The sequence below is a fragment of the Sorex fumeus genome, unplaced genomic scaffold (genome assembly GCF_029834395.1).
Source record: "Sorex fumeus unplaced genomic scaffold, SorFum_2.1 ptg000006l, whole genome shotgun sequence".
NCBI classification, from domain to species: Eukaryota; Metazoa; Chordata; class Mammalia; order Eulipotyphla; family Soricidae; genus Sorex; species Sorex fumeus.
The window spans coordinates 62,336,899-62,352,104 of NW_026606063.1; positions in this window are offsets into that span (position 1 = coordinate 62,336,899).

Consider the following 15,206-nt stretch of genomic DNA (forward strand, 5'->3'; position numbering starts at 1 on the left):
GGCCCAGGGCTCTGTGTGATGTAGGCAGGCAGACAGGGAAAGGCCCTCGGCAATGAAACTCAGGTCAGCAGAACTTCTGAGAGGAAATTTCTAAGGCTAATCTATCCTGTGGATACGGATAAGACCTTAAGCAGCAAGGAACCCTCTCCATGGAGGAAATTCCTCACCCTCAGACCTCTGCCTTAATCTGATTAACTTTAGTGATTCAGCCCAAAGAAAATCACCACCACTCCCAACCCCCCTGGTAACCTCCTTAGCAATGGACTATATCTAGGTCGAAGCCCCACCTGGGGGCAGGTTGGAGAAACCCTGTAAAGGTCACCTTGAAAAAAGGAAGGGTGCACCTAAGCTACCAGAGCCCATGTGCTGCTTGCATCCATGTGGCCAAGTGACACCCGAGGACATGTGTCTCCTGCATCTCCCCTCTTAAGGTGTGTACTTTCAGGTTTTTATGTCCATGGACTGCAGCAAGGTAAACCAGTAAACTGGTAGAAAGATACAAAGCAAGACCCTTCCCTTTTCTGAAGCACAAGGCCTTTATTGCTGGAAAGGAAACTGAGGCAAAGAGAAAGCCAATAATCATTTCCACTGGTTTAGAACACATGAAATGTCTCTGATTCTGTTGAGACTGAAGCGGTCATCGAAGACCTAGCCAAACAGGGCATTCAAACTCAATACATCAGGATCCTCTGTGAGCTGTATTATGGGTTCACTACCAGAATCTCACCATTCTACAAGGAAGTGATCATCCATGTCAAGAGAGGGATTCAGCAGGGTGATACCATTTCACCGAAACTCTTCAGTGCCACCCTTGAGTACGTCATGCAACAACTGGAATGGGAAGGAATGGGAGTGAGATAGACGGTTGGCAAATACAACACCTCCTCTTCGCTGATGACATCATTCTAATAACACCAAACATTAACCAAGTGGCACAAATGCTGGCCAACTTCGACCGTGAGTGTGGAAAGGTCGGACTACAGCTGAATCTCACGAAGACAATGTTTATGAAAAACGGTCTCATTCCTGATGCTCCATTTGCTCTCAATGGAATGAACATCACCAAATGCAACAGTTATGTGTACCTAGGTCGAGAAGTCAACATGACGAATGACCTGGCACCTTAGCTGTGCAGGAGGAAGAGAGCGGCTTGGAACGCCTTCAAGAGCATCAAAGTAATAGCTAAGAGGACAAAGAACCTCCAGCTCCGGGCACATGTCTTTGATTCCACTGTTCTTTCTGCATTAACATACGCCTCAGAGATTTGGGCCCTACGAAAACAGGTTGAGAACACTATTCCGGTCTCCAAAAGAGGAATTGAAAGAGCTATGCTTGGAGTATCACCCTTCACTCAAGCGAGAGAAAGAATCCGGAGTTCCGACCTCTGTCGATGGTCAAGAATCAGGGACACTGTCTCGTGTGCCAAGGCATCGAAAATCAGATGGACTGGACATGTAATACAATTTGGAGACAACCGCTGGGCTAGAGTACATCGAAAATCAGATGGACTGGACATGTAATGCAATTTGGAGACAACCGCTGGGCTAGAATACTGACTGTATTCCATGGGACGTCAAAAGATCGAGTGGCAGCCCACCTAGAGATGGTCAGACTTCTTCGTCAAGACCCTGAACGATTGGTTTGAGGCTCTTTGTGTTCCTAGAACGAGCAGACGCCATTGGGCTACACTAGCACGTGACAGGGATGAATGGAGATCTTACTGGCACCCGCTCAAGCAAATCAATGAGTAACAGGATGTCAAGTGATGAAGTGAAAGGCTGCCATTGTAATCTGCTACAGATCTTACGGAGAGATCATTCCTCTCCCTTCCAGTGATCACTCATGGTAGTGATCAGAGGACCATGTGTGGTGTTGGGCATCAAATACAGGTCAGTTTCATGCAATGCAAGCAAGCACATTATCAGCTTTGCTATCACTCTGACCATATATGTATATTTTTTTAAATTTGTTTTTGTTCTTGGACCACACCCAGCACCACTCAAGGCTTACTCCTCGCTTTGTGCTTAGGAGTCACTTTTAGCATGGTTAAGGGGACCATATAAGGTGCTGGGGATTGAACCTGGGTTGGCCCCAAGCAATCCCAAACTCTCCCTGGTGTATCTAGATTCAATCTATAGGGGCTGGCTGGAGTGATAGTACAGTGGGTAGAGTGTTTGCCTTGCATGTGGCCAACCCAGGTTCGATCCCCAGCATCCCATACGGTCCCACAAGCACTGACGGGAGTAATTACTGAGAGCAAAGCCAGGAGTAATCCCTGAGCATCGCTGGGTGTGACCCAAAGAGAAAAAAAAAAGACCCTATATATAGCACAGAGGGTAGGGTGTTTGCCTTGCACGTAGCAGACCAGGGTTTGATTCCTCTGTCCCTCTCAGAGAGCCCGGCAAGCTACCAAGAGTATCCTGTCTGCATGACAGAGCCTGGCAAGATCCTCGTGGTGTATTCAATATGCCAAAAACAGTAACAACAAGTCTCACAATGGAGACATTACTAGTGCCCGCTGGAGCAAATCGATGAACAACGGGAGGACAGTGGATACACACACACACACACACACACACACACACACACACACACTCACATACACACACACCTTGATTGCTATTTTAATAGACAAATGGTGAGACAATAATCTGACAGAAATGTATTTTAAAATTTTTAATTAAGTGAGAAAAAACAGCAGATTAGGCCTGATTCATTAGAGGAGGAAGCATTAGTAGCCCCTCTGAATCACTCCAGGTAGACTCCTGGGGAGTGGGGGCTGGAAAGCTACTGTTGCTTTTAATGGAGAGACCAGAGACAATAACAACAAAGCAAATGGAGAGACAATGGGGAAAAATTCCTGCTTGAATAGTATATGAACACTGACTTCTCCCCCCATTTTTATTGAGGTACCATGACTTACAATACTGTTAATGAGAATTTCTTACATCCATTGTTCCAACACCACCCCCCACCACCAGAGCATACCACTGACTTCTTTTTAAAATTAAGTTTATAATTTCTAGTCATGATCATAACCTTGATTGCCATTTAATATAAAAGACCTAATTGACTATTACCTAGAGCCTGATTTCTGAAACTGTGGCTCAAAAAAAAAAAGAGATTAAAAGTTTTCTGAATGTACAACAATCAGGCATTAATTCAAAATCAAACATATGATGAATCCATGGTGTTTCTGAGAGAGTTCACCTATGTCATATTTCTCAAGCTGCAGTGGAAAAGTTTGAAGAAGCCCTGAATTAGAGCACTGGTACTAACTTAACAAAACAAGAATAATTCACAGGAAATTTTACAGTTCCTGAGAAAGTGGAACATGCCACACTCAACAATGACTTCTTCTCTCTCTTTGTCAATAGTAAATATATCTCTTTCTATGTAATTTTAAAAATAGAAATATAATAATATGGAACAGGGCAGAGGTCACATGTACAGTGTAAGAATCAAGACACTACTTTTTCATTCCAGAAACTTCACAACCCTCATATTATGTGCCAAATAATAGTTTGAGGCAATCCTCTTTTTAAAAAAATGTATTGGCATTTTATTTTCATTTCTTTAAAAAGAAAGGCAATTCAGAAACTAAACCATGGCAATGAGTAAGAAGGCATGAACTATAGAAACAAAAGAAGTGTTAAAAGTCTAAGATGTGCAACTATGTCTACTGAACCCAATTCAGCTCAGTTATGTCTCAAAATATTCACTGTATGACTTTTGCCTAGACAATATTTCAGAGTGAATGCCTTCAGGTCTAAGGTCTTGTTTGCTTTACACATTGTTTGTAACATTTTATTGCCACTAATAAAGCAACACCAAGTGCTTTTAATGACAGTAATGCTCACTATTTGTGAATATCTGATCCTTAACCCTTTTTACTTCTTGAAGTAAAAACATATTTTATTTGGAGGTCTTTATAGGAAGGGGAATGAGGAAGATAAAGTGAGAGGAATGTGCTCAAGAGATAATGTGGGCTTCCCCAAAGATGGAGAGAGCCTCAGTGCACATCTCAAGAGGGGAGATGCAGGAGACATACGCACTTGGGTACTATATGTGCTCGGTCATGTGGTCACAAACAGCACATGACCTCAGGCATCATATGCACCTCTAAACTATATTTTTAATATGTTTATAGATTTCTGATAAAGTTTAACCTGTAAACGTAGGCACTGTAATAGATTAAAACTTAATAAAACACAAACATTATAGTGCACTAAAAGTTGTTGAATGTATCTCTTTCTTTCTCTCAAAATGTCTTATTTATTGGTGGTATCTGGTTCACAGTTGACCTTTGGTGATCAAACCTGTAGGAAGTGGAGTCACACCTATGAGAAAAATAGAGGGAATTATCCCATTGAGTCTTTGGTCCATTCCATTCACAGCAGGTTAGGGGTTACTTGTTTGCTCTCATCTGAGACTCTTCTCTCCCACACAAACAAGGAAAAGTTTACTTGTAGAGGATGCCTTGGACTGGGGTTGTGGTAACAGTCCCCATGTCCACCAGAAAGTAACTAGCTCAGAATTCTAATCAGCTGCTATTAGGCAGCAGGTGGGCTACCGTCCTTTGTGCTAAATTTGGTCCTCTAGTTGGAGATACCATCAGTTCCAATAGCCAAATTTCTTTCATTTTTTTATTTGTTCAATTGTATGCAAGCTATGTATGAGGCACTGTGCAAAGCCCTAGTCTTTCCACTTACTTAAATTCATCATTTCTTTCAAGGAAGGCTCATCTTTCACTTCCTCATTAAGCAGGTCTCATTCTTTAGTATGGTGTTTGCCACTGAGTATAAAAATCCCAAGGTGGGGGGCTGGAATGACAGTACAGCTGATAGGGCATTTTCCTTGCTCATGGCCAACCCTGGTTTGAAGCTTGACATCCCATATAGTGCCCCGAGAACCACCAGAAGTAATTCCCAAGTACAGAGCAAGGAGTAACCCCTGAGCACTGCTGGGTATGACCATCCCCCCCAAAAAAACCCAAAGTACTTATTAATGTATATTCTGGGTCACACTCTCTCCCTATAATTCTATGGGTCAGCCTTGAGGGCAGCAGGATATTTTTATTAAAATGAAAGAAAAAGCTTCCTCAGGGTTGCTGAATATGTCTGAGATAGTCAGCAGCTCAACTATGTACCCAAACTCCTTCCCCCATGACCACCCCATTCTGTGTTTATTATCACACACTAACCAATTGTTTGGCACAGGAGCTAAGAACACAGTCTGTGGGTTCCAGTTCTTATTTGCCATCTAAGTTAAATGACTTGTACTCTCTAGACCTTATTTTGTAAAATAGAAATGTATTGTCTGTATATTAAGATTGGGAGACATAATCAAATGGGATCCATTTTGAATATAATATTAAATCAAGAATAAGAGCCACGGCAATTGTAAAACACGGTATTTGCTTTGCATGCATCCAATCAGGTTCAATTCCCAGCATCCCATATAGTCCCCTGAACTCTACCAGAAGTAATTCCTGAGTACAGAGCTAGGAGTAACACCTGAGTATTGCCAGGTATGACCCAAAATGCCAAAAAGGAAAAAAAAATAAAGAATAAGAAGACAAAAGAAATTTGTAATAGACTTTATACTGTTATTTTTATAGAGTGTGAAAGTAGTTTCACTGAAGTTTTCAATTCATATCTGTTAGAATCACATATTGGATTATTTTGGGTTAAAATAAAATGATGTTTGGGATTTTTCTTAAAATATGGTAGGAAAAATTACTGACAAATACCAATAATTCCCTTGCTGGGAGACTACTTATACATTGCTTGAGCCCTATTTGTGATGTGACTGTGGATCATCATAGTATTCTTAGTGTATATTTATCATTTGATCACTTGACTTCCCGTTAATCATTGATTTGCTCGAGTGGGCACCATAACATCTCCATTCGTCCCTTTCGCGTGCTAGTGTAGCCCAATGGCATCTGTTCATTCTAAGAACACTAAGAGCCTCAAACCGATCCTTCAGGGTCTTGATGAAGAAGTCTGACCACCTTGTAGGTGAGCGGCTGTAGGATAACACTGTTCTGTCCTTCCTGCATAGACTCAGGAATAGTTGATAGTTTATTGATAGGTTTTAAACTGAGGAAAAGATTTTGCCTGGGACAGTCAGGAAGGGCTTTGGAATACCTTTTAGGTGGGCCCTCAGGGAGGGCTTTCTTATGTTGATTTGGCTACCTGACTGGGTGGAGTGTCAGCCCAGACTGTAAGGGAGTTGGAGAGACAAGGGAGCTAGAGAGAGAAAGAGAGCAGGGCTGCAAGATGGACCATCTATGGAGATGGAGAGACTAGCAAGGGGAACATGTGCTTGACAGAACCTGCCCTCCATAACATAAATTTATTCTATGGGATATACTTCCGTGTAATAAACTGCTACTAAGATCAACCGGCCTGGCCCTCCTCGTCTCTTCCTTCGTCTGCCCTTGGCCAACAGCCATCCCGATTTGTGCCACACACATGGTCTCAAGAGCACCAAACGCAGGGGGTGAGACAGAGCCGTCCAACCTTCCCATGCTGTCTTTTGACATCTCATGAAATCCAGTCAGTAACGGCTCTAGTCCAGCGGTCATCTCCAAATCTCATTACCTGTCCAGCCCATCTGATTTTCTATGCCTTGGCACACAAGACAGCGTCCCTGATTCTTGATCATCGACGGAAGTTAGAACTCCAGATTCCTTCTCTCCTTTGAGTGAAATGTGATACTCCAAGCATGGCTCTTTCGATTCCTCTTTGGGAGTTTAGTGTATATTTATAATTTTCCACAATGAACAATTGAAGGACTTTCAATGGCACTTCATTGACTATAGATATAGATTGCACATGGCCTTTAGATTCTCTAGTCTTTAAATACGTGCAAGATATTTTTTTCTGTATCCTACCCCCAATTTCTCTCAAACTCCAATATTTTAGCATATGCTCTGCACCTTCACAGCTTCATGGTTTGCCCCAACGTTCACACTCTGGAATGTCACTGGACTCTTACCTTTGCTAAACAAAACCCTGCTATTCAAGTTACTAATCATTGCAGAACTTGGTTGGTTATTCTTCAGTGCTATATTTCTGATGCATCTCATCAGCATCTCTCATCTGGCAGATGTTATTTGCCAGAGTAGCTCAGAAATCTCTGCTCACAACTCTGGCACTTTAATGAGAGTAGCTGGAAAGGCTGGGCTAAACTGAGATTGTTAACGGAAGTGTTTACATGTAGCCTTTCATATATCAGAGTCTTGGGGTAGTTCTTACAGGAGACTCAAGGCTTCCAGGAGGATTATTCCAAGATCAGATGTTCCAAAAGACAGGAATAGGCCAATATCATAGGGTCTTGGCCTAGGAGAGACATAAACCATTGTCACTGTATTCCACTGATTGAAGTAGTGGTATAATCCTTCTGGTGGATTTCTGCACCATGGAAGGAATAAAAATTCCACTTCCAAATAGAGTGATGTCAAAAACCTGTGACCATCTTCAATCCCCTACTTTCAGACTCTAACAATTTTTTCCTCCTTTTGAGGACCTCATCTCATTTAATTCCTTCAGCTATTATGTTCTTCCCATTCTACAACCATTACCTCTTCATTTTACCTTAGATTTATTCTCTTGACTTTATCTTTTTTATTTCATTTCTCTATTAGACTTTCTATTTTGAGCTCCTCAATATGTTTTCTATTACTCCACAAAAATCAAATACTCAAGAGATATTTGGGGGCAAGAGAAATAATACAGGGATGGGTGAGGTGCCTTGAACACAGCCAGTCCAGGTTTAATCCTTGGTACCATACATGGTCCCCCAAGCCCCAGAAGGAGTGATCCCTGAGCAGAGCCAGGAGTAAGTCCTAGCACTGCTGGGTGTGGCCCCAAACAAACAAAATGTATTTAGTAAATAAAAATGTGTTGCCATCTAAAAGTGAGTCTGTGATTACACCAATTTTGTGTAAATGTATAAAAACAAAGATATGCACCATTTTGTATATCTTTGTTTTTTAAAGCTTTTGATAAGAAAATTACGAGTTATCTACAGTAAAATCTCATCCCAGTAACAACAACCTAGTAACAATTGCAAGAAGAACCGTTAATGGAGACAGCAAAAATTCGGGTTTAAGATAAGCAGAATTACCTACACGGTACAAATGACAAATACAGGATGAATTTTCATGCCCACTGGGGGATCATCAAAACTACTTTCTTGTTTATTAAGCAAATTTCTATGTCAGTATTTCAGTAGCTTTTGCCATTTTAAATAAGAAACTGAAGCCAAAAGCAAGAAAAGCAAAAATGTTTTTTTCAGACAGAGAGAAGAGAGAGAGAGAGAGAGAGAGAGAGAGAGAGAGAGAGAGAGAAACCAAAGTTGTCTTTATGCAGAGTTCCGACCTTTAGGGAGATTGTGAGCAGAGCTCTGGCAAGGCTCCCAAGACTCCACAGACAGACACAATCTAATTGAGATGAAGAAGTGGCCCCTCAGGATGTGTTCCAAACTCTGCAGACATGAGCACTTCTGTAGTGAAGGTGATCATCAATTCTTAGCACTAGAAAAGCCAGAGTCCGAAATGGTTTCGCATGCCCAACCCTAACCATGGGCTGGATTGATAGCACAGCAGGTAGGGCCTTTGCCTTGCATGTGGCCCACTTGGTTGGCCCGGGTTCGATTCCTCTGTCCCTCTTGGAGATCCCGGCAAGCTACCGAGAGTATCTCACCTGCATGACAGTGCCTGGCAAGCTACCTGTGATGTACTTGATATGCCAAACACAGTAACAAGTTTCACAATGGAGACATTACTGGGTCCGTTTGAGCAAATCGATGAACAATGGAAGAAGTGCTACAGTGCCTAACCATAACCCCAATCTCCAGTGAGTAGAAATGATGTTATTAAAACACATTGGCAGGCTGAATGAAACCAGACTCCCATCATACCTTAAATTTCCAGCATTTTCAACCAAATAGGTTCCAAAAGCTGTGAGACCACAAAGATATATATTAGACTTATCCCAAGAGAAAGTCACCCAGCAACCATTTTTTTTTTTTATGGAAACAGGAATTTATTGATTCTAGTTCTGGGGCTAGAAGTCCAAGATTGAAGTCCCCCTGTAGTGAGAACATTCCTAGCACATCGCAGTGTTCTTTTTTTTTTTTTTAATTTTTATTAGTGAAACACCATGAGGTACAGTTGTCGACTTACAACGACTTACAAATTCTTGTGCTTGGATTTCGGTCATACCATGATCAAATACCCATTCCTCCACCAGTGTCCATTTTCCACCATCAAGGATAATATCCCTCCCCCCCCCATTCCCCCCATCCCCCCCTGCCACTGTGGCAGGACATTTCCTTTTGTTTTCTCTCTCCTTTTGGGTGTTGTGATCAGCAAAAGAGGCATTGAGTGGCAAACATGTTCAGTTCAGTCTACTTTCAACCTGCATCTCCCCTCCTGGGAGAATACTCCAAACACCCTCCATTTGGTGCTCCCTTCTCTATCTGAACTGTCCTTTCCCCTAGAATACCCGGCTGGCCTCTATGCTATGGAGTAAACCTCCTGGTGTTGATCTCAGCTATTTTTGGGTATTAATCTCATATTTTGTTATTTGATATCCCCCAGATGAATGCAATCTTTCTATGTCTATCCCTCTCTTTCTGACTCATTTCGCTTAGCATGATACTTTCCATATTGTACCACTTGTATGTAAAGTTCATGACTTCATCTTTTCTAAGAGCTACATAGTACTCCATTGTGTAGATGTACCAAAGTTTCTTTAACCAGTCATCTGTTCTTGGGCACTCAGGTTTCTTCCAGTTTCTGGCTACTGTAAAGAGTGCTGCAATGAACAAACAAGTGCAGATGTCACTTCGACTACACATTTTTGCCTCTCTGGGATATATTCCCAGGAGTGGTATCGCTGGGTCAAATGGGAGCTCAATTTCTAATTTTTTGAGGAACGTCCATACTGTTTTCCAAAAGGGCTGAACCAGTCGGCATTCCCACCAACAGTGAAGGAGTGTCCCTTTCTCGCCACATCCGTGCCAGCAACCGTCCAGCAACCATTTTTTAGAAGTTCCCACTCATTTTTCCTGAATTTGTTTGCCTTCTTGTGGACTTAGGACAAAGGGGGAATTTTCCATATAAAACCACAAGCAGCTGCTCACCCACCTGGACTCAAATACATGGGTTTTTCAGTAGGAGTCTGCTGGTCCAGCGGTGACAGAGGTCCAAAAGTCTATTAAAGCAGGCAGATCCCTTGGCGCATCACGCCACACTCTGGTGAACTGGGACCTCACCAGTTCTTACTATGTGCACAGATGCACAAGCAGAGGCAAAACACATTGGGCTCCACCAGCACATGAAGTGATTTATTGCTTTATGAGTAACGTAAAAAGCTCCCTTCAATATTTGGGAGGTAACTTGAATCCCAAAGCAGTTGGGCAGAATTTGTGATCATGCAGGATCATAACTATGGTATGACTGTGATCCCCCTGCAGAATACGGTGCATGATGAGTGAGTCTTACTGAGTTCTATTTGGGGGCAAATGATTAGTGGATTCAAAGTTGGAGACAACACTCACACAATTCACAGAGTTCCCCAGGACTGTTGTTATGAAGTCCTCATTGGCTGGGGGGTGGGGGGGGAGGGAAGGGAGCTATGGTTTGATGAAGGCAGGTGGGCAGGGAAAGGCCCTCGAAAATGAAATTTAAGGTCAACAAAACTTCTGGGAGGAAAATTCTAAGACTGATCCACCCTGTGAATACGGAAAACAGAGACCTGATAAGACCTTCAGCAGCAGACCCTGAGGAGATTGGATCCCTCCCCCAAGAAGTTCCAAAAACCCTTGGACCTGTTAATGCAATTAACTTTAGTGATTCAGCCCGAGAATACTCCAGAACTTCTGAATCTAGACAACCTGAGAAGAGCCGATAAAAGCCACCTTGAACAAAGGAAGAGCATGCATATGCTGCTTGAGCCCATGTGCTGATTGCTCCCACATGGCTGAGCATATGTTGTTCCCAAGCACATGTATGGCCCACATCTCCCCTTTTGAGATGTGTACTTTCCTGCTTTCGTGTCTAATGCTGGAATGTGTTTAGGGGCTCTCTCGCTCTTGGAGAAGTCCTCTTTTTCTCTTGAGTGTGTTACTCTCTCTCTCTCTCTCCCTTCCCCCTTTCTTTCTCCCTTTCTCTCTCTCACCCCCTCAAAAACCCTCCAAATAAAATCTATTTACTTCACTGCTTTTCTACTTTTGAAATTCCATTCTTCGAGGTGAGATAAGAACCCAGTAACCCTGGGTCCCAAATGGCAGAGGCAGATAGGGAGAAGGTGATCATCTTTCTCCTCCCCATTTCACATGTCACCCATGGGTCGGACCAACATCAGTTTTGTATCTACTTATGTTAGCATGGTACAGAATTTTGAGATAGCTATGAAACATACAGAATAACCTTTCATTCAAACTAACTCTCCCCAGCCTAATGTTTGTGTCACAGTGCCAGACCTTCTTTTAGGGAAGTATTTCTCCAAGATCACGATCATCCTGTTTTTTGTCAATTGCCTTGAGCAGGCACCAGTAATGTCTCCTTCGTCCCAGTCCTGAGATTTTAAAAAGTGCCATATTCAAGCCTCTTTCAGGCTTAGGAGAATGAGATCCATCATTGTTACTGGTATTTGGCATATTGGGTAAGCCACGGGGAGTTTGCCAGACTCTGCCGTGTGGGCAGGTTACATTCCGTAGCCTGCCAGGTTGTCCAAAGTAAGAACCAGATAAGATGTTGCACGGCCGCAAATATGGCTGCATGTTTCTGGGAACTAGGTTTTTTAGTCTCTGGGTCTTGGCCATTGATGGGATTACCTGGTGCCGGGGGCAGTTGGTGGGTGTGACCCCTGCCTACTGGAAGATGGAGAACCTGGGTGGAGGATTTCTCCAAGATACTTTTTTAAAATAAAAAAACATTTTTGAGAAGGTACTAAGAATCAAATACCTTTCATTCATTAAGAGAGGGCAATCTAGCAATGGCACTAACATAAACAAGTGTCTTACCAACTCCTCAGGTACAAAGGGCACTCCAGGGCATGGAAAACTATCCCTTTTCATTCCCACCTTGATCCTCCCCCAGGCCTTGCACAATAGAACCTCAGTTTGACAAAAAAGAAGCATGAGAATCAGCAACAGTGACTTGTTCATCTGCCGTTCTGACCAGCACCCATGTTTTCTTATCCTCAGTACAGGGTTGCTCCAACACTCATGGGTATCTTCAGGTTCCCCAGAAACAATGTTGATGCTGAGCAATGACAGGAACAGAAGACTGTAGTGAGATTTTACAAACTGTCTCAGAATTGGCTGTTTAAGAACCCCCTGATACTCTATATTAAAACTCATTAAAATTTAGAACAATAGAGGTATAAATAATAGATTATTTCTAAAGCTCCTTATTCAGATGAAGTTTATTGTTTCAAACAAACTTCTAGTTTGAGGCATAGTCATTCCTCTCAGCCAAGCATGTCTTTTCCTCTTAAGAAGACCTGCACAAGAAGTAGGTCTCAGGGGCTGAAGATACAGAGAGTGGGTTGAATGCTACCATTCTCTCATAGAGTGTAGGATAACATTGATTTGTCATTTCTCCCTGACCGCAAGGAGTTTAAGTTTATTGGGTTACAACATTCACAGTGCTCCCAATGCACTCTCATTCTTCTGTGTTTATCTTTAACCTCTCCTCTGTGCTCTGCTTACCCTATCTGTAAATCACCTATATCCCCAAATCAGACCCTGTGACTTGTAAAGTCAGATTACTTTACAAACTCTGAATTTTGTATTTGTAAGTGGAATAGTGCTTGTCTCCTTCCCTTATGTCCTTTTGCATAGTTTATTTTAGAGCAATGTCCTTTTTGTATAGACACAGGAAGGCAGTTAATGCTATGCTTTTGTAACTTGGGAGTTGGTTGACTCCAAATAGTGTTCATTCCTGGGTATCTGTTTTCTTGACTTAAGCCTCAGTTGCCCTTAATTTTTATTTTTTTAAATTTTTTGGGGGGGGTCACACCTCGCAATGCACAGGAGTTACTCCTGGTTCATGCACTCAGGAATCACTCCTGGTGGCGTCCGGGGGATCATATGGTATGCTGGGAATTGAACCTAGGTAGGCTGTGTGCAAGGCAAACGCTCTACCCGCTGTGCTATTGCTCCAGCCTCTGCCCTTAATTTTTAGCACCCCAAAAGCAGGGCCCTGACAAGAGACTGGATGACCCAGGGCAAGCTATGAGCTACCCTGGCATTGAAACAGGCCAGCCCAAGTGCCATAATACTTAACTATAAGTTAAGAGCACGGTCATAGATAAATTCTGTCATGATCAAAAGAGTAACAACTGGATTACGACCCTGCTAGGGTTAGGAAAGACTAATATGATCTGAGCGCTGTAGTCTGGGATCTGTAGCGAAATGTCCCCAGAAGATCCACCCTACAAGCTTAATATATCTTTTACTGTGTCCAAACAAATATATCTTTTACTGTGTCCATACAAAGTGACTAGAAAGATTATTTAGAAATAAGTAAATCTAAGATTGTTGTTGCACTAAGAATAGGAGAATCACACCCCTAGGTGGTATTTTGCCCTTGAGCCTGACTGCAGGAGATCTTTGTCTTATCTTAGAAGAGCTTCCCTGAAAAGGAAGGGATTTCATATATTGATTGTGCTACCTGACCTATGTGTAGTTGCTAGCCCCAATGCTTGGAGGTTGGGCTGGAGACCAAGGCCTCAAGAACGCTGGAAAATAAAAACTAGCATGGGGGACAGGAGGAGATGGGAATGAGGGGCAGTGTAAGACTGAAACAGACATGAGGGGAGAATGGAATAAACGGCAACTGATCATCAACCAACTCAGTGACCCTGTACCCTCTTTCATGTGTCTGTTTACAGTCGTGCTGCAGGCCAGAGAGGGAAAGTGGCTCATGGCCACTGAACGTACACCCGTGTCAGGAGAGATTATGCCACCACTGCTGCTCACTTATTTATTTTGTGATTACACAATAGAGCCGTGCTTTCTTGGATCAGCTTAACCCTCCCCATCCAACCCTTGAGTCCACCAGATCCTTTTTATAATTCATACTGGCCCAACTTTGCTGTATTCTAGTTCTAATAGAACTGTATGGCCATATTTATGTTCCTTTCTTGATCACTTCCTTTTTTCACCATTCACTGGGGCACTCCTGACTTATCTTATGGTTCTTCCCCCAGTAGATGACAGACCTTCACCTCTAGTCCAGTCCTGATCTCACTCCAGAGTTGTCAGAAGGAAGAGAAAACTCTGCACAAGGAGTTTCTGTGGATTCTGATGCTCATTGCAACTCAGCCTTCATCAGATCTCCATCTCTGACCACTAATCTCTGTTCTTCAGCTCTCAACAGTTTTGGGAGCCAGACCCATTTCCCTATTACTTCCTTACATACCTTGAATAGAAGGCACACAGGGAATATCCTGTGTTTCAGGGTTCTTAATTTTTCATGCCCTCTGCTCCTCCACTCCTTCCTCAGGGTGGCCTTGGCCCACCAGCTTTCCACTTCCCTAATTTTCTACTCTCGTTCCCCATCTTCTTCTTAAATAACACAAGTAATGTTAGCAAAATGATGTAAAATTATAAATAAAACACAAGCAAAGAAAACTCCTGTGTTTCAGTTATCCTGTTTTATTGCTTTGGAAAGAAAAGGAATGAGCAGCAGAACAAAGTGGGCAGGCTGTTTGACGAGTGGAATAGGCTGGGAAGGCAGTCTGTAGCCTGGACATAACTGGCACATGCTCCTTCTCATGGTAGATGTGGAGTTTATAGTGGCATGTGGAGTTTGTGGTGGTACCTCCTTCTTTTATACAATAGTTTTTTTTTGGGGGGGGGGCAATACTTGGCAGTGTTCATGGGTTACTTCTGGCTCTGCACTCAGAAATTACTCCTGGTGAGTTCAGGGGACTATACGGCATTCTGGGGATTGAACCCAGGTCAACTCTGTGCAAGGCAAGAATTGTACTTGCTGTACTATCTCTCTGGGAGACCACACCAGGCTGTGGGGTGGGTGAGAGCTCTCCCCACTAAGGGACCCAGCCCTGGCAGTCGACTTCCACTACCCAACGACCACCAAACTCCAGGCCGCTTTCCAGAACCCGCAGCTGCATATTATAAGACACTTCCTACCCATTTTACACAATTACTATGCTATA